The sequence below is a fragment of the Lepidothrix coronata genome, unplaced genomic scaffold, assembly GCF_001604755.1.
Source record: "Lepidothrix coronata isolate B3197 unplaced genomic scaffold, Lepidothrix_coronata-1.0 Scaffold213, whole genome shotgun sequence".
Lineage (NCBI taxonomy): Eukaryota > Metazoa > Chordata > Aves > Passeriformes > Pipridae > Lepidothrix > Lepidothrix coronata.
Window position 1 is genome coordinate 758,208 of NW_016690393.1, and position 7,089 is coordinate 765,296.

The 7,089-nt window shown below is 48.2% G+C and overlaps 1 long non-coding RNA gene across 1 annotated transcript; it reads right to left on the reverse strand.

Annotated features, from left to right (window-relative positions):
• Positions 1 to 1,550: 1,550 nt before the first annotated feature.
• LOC108506385 lies at positions 1,551 to 5,076 on the reverse strand. The gene is made up of 3 exons (XR_001877758.1): positions 4,280 to 5,076; positions 2,810 to 2,874; positions 1,551 to 1,631 (listed from the first exon to the last, which is right to left on the reverse strand). It is a non-coding gene; the product is annotated as an uncharacterized LOC108506385 (long non-coding RNA).
• Positions 5,077 to 7,089: the final 2,013 nt, after the last annotated feature.

Consider the following 7,089-nt stretch of genomic DNA (forward strand, 5'->3'; position numbering starts at 1 on the left):
GAAGGTGTGGGAAGGACACACTGGCCATAGCAGCTGTGACTCTGAAATAGGGCGTGCTGGGGTTATACGAGAAAAAAAAGGTTTAAGTTCTAAAACCAGGGTTAACTTAAACCTTTGCAAGTCCTTGGAATATTTCACTTGGGATTTTGGTAGGCTGTGCTTGTGGTTTGATAGAATCACTGAGGTTGGAAAAGACCTCCAAGACCATCAAGGCCAACCTTTGACCGAATCCCGCTGTGCCCACGGAACCACAGCCCCCAGTGCCACGTTGGCTCATGGTTTGAGCTCTTCCAGGGAGGGTGACTCCACCCCTGGCCTGGGCAGCCCGTGCCAGAGCTTGACCACTCTTGGAGTGAAGGAATTTTCCCTGTTATCCAACCTGAAGCTCCCCTGGCAGAACTCGAGGCTGTTTCCCCTTATCCTGTCCCTTGTTCCCTGGGAGAAGAGACCGACCCTCGCCTCGCCACGACCTCCTTTCCAAGGGAGGTGGGACAGACTCATCCCAGAGGCAGCAGCAGGGCGTGCCCATGTCCTGTGGAGCATTCCCATGCCCATACCTGTGCCCACTGGCTTGGCTTTGCCCCTGCACTCTCTGCCCTTCATCCCCAGCGACACGAGGGGAGCGTCCCCTGCTCCGAGGGGTTGAGGTGCTCTGGGGAGTTCCCAGGGGAAGACCTTGGATGGGCCTTTGGATTCCTGTGGGTTCAACCAAGGCCAAAATGATATCTTCAATATATCACTCATGGGCTTGGGGGATTTCAGAGCCTTTTCCTTCTGCAGTAGGACTTTGAGTCCCTGACAAACCCCTCTCCCTGTTCCCGTTCCGTCGCTGTGCAGGGATCGCTGAGTGCTGGCAGCAGCCTCGACTATTTTGAGCTTCAGTCACTTGTACCAATTTTCTCAACTAATTTTAGGACAGATGACCACTAAGCTGTTCTAAAAATGCCATTTGAACTTTTCCAATTAGAGGGACACACACAAATGCAAAGGCAAAATTTGCGTCGTGGTAGCGGTTAAGAAAATGATATGTGATACAGAGTGTTAATTGTTTTTAGTTAATGACATTTTAACATAGTGAGTCAGTTGGAATAATTAGTGTATCTGTCATGGGTTTTATTTTAAGCTGGAAATGCTTGTGGTTGCTGAAGGTCTCAGACAGCCCTATTAGAGCCTACAAGTATTTTATAATTTACAGATGGAGAGTGACAGCAAGTGGAGTCAGTGATGACAGGGAGGGAATTCGGGAGTCAGTCATGGCTGAGCCTCCTTCCCTCATCCCCTTCCCTCGTCACCAACACACTTCCACTTCCCCCCCAGAGCTCTCCCATACAGAACAAAGGGTTTTCCCATCTTGGAATGAGGTTTAAAAAATGAGCAACTGGACTGTCTGTAGAGTTGTTCCTTGATATTTGGAAATATTCTGGTTATTTTTATCTTTTCCTACCTCTTTTCCCCACTCATACATATTTATTGTTATATCTCTTCGGATTGGAGGATGAAACACCTCAAAACTCGTTCTGTTTGTGTTGCCAGATTTAATTCTGGGCTAACCCAATTTGGCACTGAGTTCTCCTTATCCCAGAGTAGAGGAGACCACGTCTTCCCAAGGACCAGGATGACATTCTGTTCTGCTGCCAGAAAAGAAACAATTTGTGCTTCAGTGTCAATGAAAACTTGTTTGTTTTCATACCTTTCTGCTTAACTTTTAGCTTTTGGATGATGTATTTGGGAATAAGGATAATGGAAGTTCTGTTTCCCCCCATGGAAATTGTGTCTGAGGCAGGTTTATTATGAGCTGGAGAAATCCTGAGGCACTTTTGGGCAGAGTGGGAGAGAGCCCACGAGGGTGTGGGAGCAGCTGGAGAGGTCCATGGGAGGTGGCAAGGCTTGGGTGGGTGAGCACAGGGGGTCTGGGAATGGGGCTTTCTGTTCCCCATTTTTGGGGATGGTTTTCCACGTCACCGTGGTTGAGGTGACACAGGGATAGTCACAGCTGGGAGTGGGAAGCTGTACTTCGGAGAGCAGGGAGGGGAAAAACCTGGAGAAAAGGAGGCTCAGGGGGGACCTCCTTGCTCTCTGCAGCTCCCTGACAGGAGGGGGGAGCTGGTGGTCTCTTCTCCCAGGGAATAAGCAACAGGACAAGAAGAAACGCCCTCAAGTTGTGCCAGGGGAGGTTTAGGTTGGATATTAGGGAAAACTTCTTCACCCAGAGGGTTGTCCAGCCCTGGCACAGCTGCCCAGGGCAGGGGTGGAATCCCCATCCCTGGAGGGATTTAAAAACCCTGGGGATGTGGCACTTGGGGACAGGGGTCAGCGTGGCCTTGGCAGTGCTGAGGGATGGTTGGACTCGATGATCTCAGAGGGCTTTTCCAACCTCAGTGATTCCGTGTTTCTACAAAGGAACGGTCCCATCTCTGTGCTGGAGCAGGGCTGGCACTGTCCCAGTGTGAAACACTTCAGAGGGACTTCTCCAGCTGGCTGCTTCTTCCCAAACACTGAATTTTGGGCGTCTTTAACAAAGTTTCTTGTAAGATAACCCTCAGTATGTCCAAACTGCAAATGCTGGTGTATCAGATCAGCGCTGCAGGTGCTGAAGTTTGGCTCCCAGGGTGTGTTCCTCAGGTCACAGTTGCATTTTTGTTGTATGATATAATGCTGCTTTGCTAATGAAGAGCCTGTCACTCGGGAATGACCCCGTGGGCTTGGGGAAGTTGCCCCAACGGGCAGTGGTGGTGGTGCAGGTTGCTTTAAAGGGAGAAAAATTCGGAGCAGAAGAGGTCCAGGTGAAGAGTCTGTGGAGGCCACATACCTCATTACCTCTTAACCTCATTTATCTTCTGGTTGTCTCATGGTTTGGGAACAAAAGGTCTTCATCTGCTTGTCAGAACAAAGCTGAAAGTTAGAAGTAAAATGCAAAATGGTGCAGTAATAATGTTTTGACAAATGGTGCTCGGGGTGAGTTGTCAGCCTCTCTGGTTTGATAGCAAAGCAGATATTTTATCTGATATAAATGTCTTATCACTGGCTGTGTTTTCCATCTCCTGTGTAGAAGGATTGCTTTTTCCCCTGGAGATCACTCCTTACTGAACTGGGATAGATGTGGGCACTAAGGGGAGCTGCCCTTTGTTTATAAATTTAGCTGAGATACTTATTAATGGCATTTTAAAGTGCCCCAAGTATGAAGTGCACATATATTTTTATAGTTATGGATAAAACCTGTCATGTAGTTTGCTAAGCAATAATGGGATAAGGAGCACTTGTGTCCTGGTCTTTGGGGGTGTTAACAACATGGGAATGACCCCAGGATCCTGCTCTCCATCAGGCCTGCTAAAGCCAGGGCTCAGCAGTGTATGTTCATAATGTTGAACATTTTATGATATTCCAAGTTATTTCCAAGCCATGGACTCAGCTGAAGTCAGTCCCTACCCGTGGCAGTGCTGACTCTGCATTTGCTCACTGCTCTGGTGACCACTGGGACCGTATTTACCACATAATGAGCTAAAACCCTGATCCGAATTAAATGTATATTAATTTTCCAGTTTAGCCGAAGTATTTCAAAACACAGCCTTTGAAATACTGGCAGGTCGTTTGCAAAAAAAGGAAGAAAGTCTCTTGATGGCCCGTGGATCAGCAATTAATAAATGCAGTATTATACTTAGGGAACATTCCTGTGACTTCCATCAGGCACAGGGTGGACTTGGAGGCCTTTTCCAACCCCAGTGAATCTGTGTTAAGGGTTAAAAAGTGGTTGAGGAGCTGGATTTTAATGATACAGTGATTAATAACCCAGGTCTGTCCTATAGTTCCATCAGAAAAAAATCTTCCACCCTCAATACCCACAACTATCCCCAGCCCCCCCTTCACCTCAACACTCCCACCAGGGAGTTATTCTAGCAGGGGTAGGTGCATTAATAATTTAATGCAGTACTTAATGATTTCTATTATCATAATAACTTGTATCATACTAATTTTAACCATAACACTGATTTTAATAATAATGCTATTTTTTAATTATAACACCATTTTTAACCACAATAGTAATTTTATAACAACAGCAACAACAAAAATAATAATAGTAGTCCTATTATTCCGTTATAAGAATTAATTTGAGCATGATAATAATTTTAATATTTGTTTTCTGAGGCAGAAAACCCCCTCACGAACTAAACAATCTGGAAGGATTTTTGATCAAAATAATCCTTCCCAGTCCCAGACCGGGCCCCCCTCTCCCCTCCCACTCCGGCTGGGAACGCTTTGCCCCTTTCCAGGCACGGCTCACCCCGGAGGAGCAGCGGGCGGATCCTTTGGCACGTGCCATTCCTCAGCAGGCTGGAACCCATCGTGTCATTCCAGGCTGGAATCCATCGGGAACGCTGGGATTTGCGGCTCCCTGTCCTGCGGCAGCTCCGGGGTTGGAGCCAGCGCCGGCTGCGGCAGCTCCGGGATCGTTCCAGCGGGCTCCCACCCCCGGGGTGGTTTGATTCCTTTGGTTTGGGGTTTATTTGCCCCGTGTTTGCGCTCTGGGGGGCACGATGGCAGTCGGGAGCCGCGTCGCCTGCCCCCGTGCCGGGCACACGTTCCGCAGGGATGCCGGGCCGGGCTGGGCTGGGAGCCCTAAATAACGGCTGGACTGGCTTTGTGTGAGTCTCCTCTGCCTTTTTGATACGATATGGATTTGAACTATTGATCAGCTCTTCCAGGGGAGCTCTGCCAGCTCCGCTGCGGATTTCCCGGCGTGCTGGAGCAGCCTCACCCACCTCGGATTATCTGCCTTCAAAACTGCCTTGTCACATCAGGGGTCTGGGGAGACCTTTAGTCACGGTGTGGGTTGGAAATGAAATAGGAAACCAGGAATACTGGGCTGCTGCCACTTGATTTTATGTAAAACTTGTTGTGTTTGCCTTTAACGAGAACACCTGGCGGGAAGTGCTGCTGGAGGGGCTGTGGGGTTTGCTGGGACCACACTGGGGGGGCTGTGGGATTTGCTGACATCACATTGTGGGGTTTGCTGGGACCACACTGGGGGGGCTGTGGGGTTTGCTGGGATCACATGGGAGTGCTGTGGGGTTTGCAGGGATCAGACGTGCTGGTGCAGAGGGGTCTGGCTCCTGTAGGCAGCCCCCTCGTGCTGGTGGCCACGCGGTGTTTTGTGCAGTGGACTTGTTTAGAAATGCTGAAACCCTTGGGATTGTCTTTTCCCGTTCAAAGAATCCAGTTGTTGTGTGTATTGGGAGGGTTTTTTGTGTCACTGGTTTTAGTGGAGAACTGGTGGGATGGGGATGGGGGAGAAGGGGAAGTAGGAGCATTCCTGAGACCTGGTTACAGTAGGAGAGGCTGCTCTGCTGAACCTGTGACTAACCATGATCCTTGAGCTTCCTTAACCTCTTTGGAACTGAGGGAAAGGGTTAATAGCCATGACTGTTTACTCTGTGCTTGCCACAGAACCAGGCACTCTTTGGGTTTCTGACCCCAGGTTCCAACATCCCAGCTGCAGGAATGCTGGACACTGATGAGACAGCATCTTTTGGAAATTAAAATAACGTGTGAGTCTTAATGGACTTAACACTGAGATTTAAAAAAAAAAACCAAACATCACAGAAGTTTTCCTGCCTCTCCTGGCAAGGTGCAAGAGAATATAGATTACTGAGTCAGTATTTACTATTTACTATGTAAAATAGTAACACTAAAATATTATTCACTTCCCTTGTGGCATTTGTGAAGAATATCTGTTTTCTGCTTCTCATTACAACTTCTGTAGAGGCTCCTTAACCAGGGTCTGTTCTGATCTTTATTTTAAATTAACACAGACAGCTGTGTTCTCCAGCAGTGATTTCACAGCAATGATTTGCTGCTGGTGACCTCTTTTAGCTGTTGCACGAGGTGGGGGTTGTCGATAACTCTGGTGTTTCACCGCGTTCACAATCGTTACAGCAACTGAGTTGATTGAACTCCACGAGTGATACTGTCCCCAAAGTGTTGTCCAGATAGTAGGTCATGTCTATAAATAATAGTTATTGCTGATGCAAATGCGAACAACTGCTGAAAATCGTGCATAAATAAAATAACTGGGAGTGTTGTTGGAGTGACAGAGCCCTGATGTGCACGCAGAGATGGACTTTATCAACACTGTAAATTTGAGCACTTGAGAGGTTGAAAAACGTGAGAATTAATATTCCCTTAGCAACAGTAACTTCCCCTTTTTTTTGCATCTGCTTGAAGATAACTCTTTAATTATGTGTGCTGTTGTTCCCTGGTAACCTTGATCCTCCACTGCCAGGAGCTGAGTGTGCTCAACGTTCTGATTTGTAGCAAAGAGAGGAAAAAAATTAAATAGTTCAGTTGTTCAGCTCTCAACTGTGGCTGTTCCTTCCCGTCCTGCAGCCTCTGTGCCTCTCACCGTACTTGTTAATTCTGCAGGTGCCAGCCTTCTCCACTCCCTGGCATTGATTTGTTTGTATTTTTTAATATTTTATTCCAAGTATTTTCATTTCCTCTTTCCTGCCCTGGAGGATCCCTCCTGCCCGGATCTGCTGCAGGATGCTCCGTGTTTTCCACTGTTTTTACTTGAATGGGCAGGGCAGGGCAGGTGGGAGGGTTGATGGTCCACGGGCAGAGGGCAAAGGGCTTCCCAAACCAGCCTTACCTGGGTTACAATGAACCCCTGGGTTGTGCCCAACCTGCACTGCTGGACCTCTGTCACAGGGAGAGCTACACACTGGCTGGGGGAGTTCTTAAAATATTCCCTAAAAGCCACTGGATGAGGATGAGCCCCCCAGGGCACCCTGGGTTTCCCCCAAGCTCCTCCTTTGCTGCAACCACACCAGCTGCAGCAGCGCCCGTGAGTCGACTGAAGATTTAATATCTGCTGAGTCATCTGGTTTATTTTTACCTTTCCCACCCTCCTAAATTCGTTCTGGAAGTTAATTTGCTGTGAGCTTTCTCTCTCCCTTCGTACATGGTGTAACTTGCTGAGATCTGTCCCAGACTCTGGCTCCTGAGCAGCTGCTCCTCTTCCCCACCCCGATGGCTTTGGCAGAGCATTGTCACCATTCTGTGTCCCACCAATTGAGTGTTGGAGCACATTGGGGA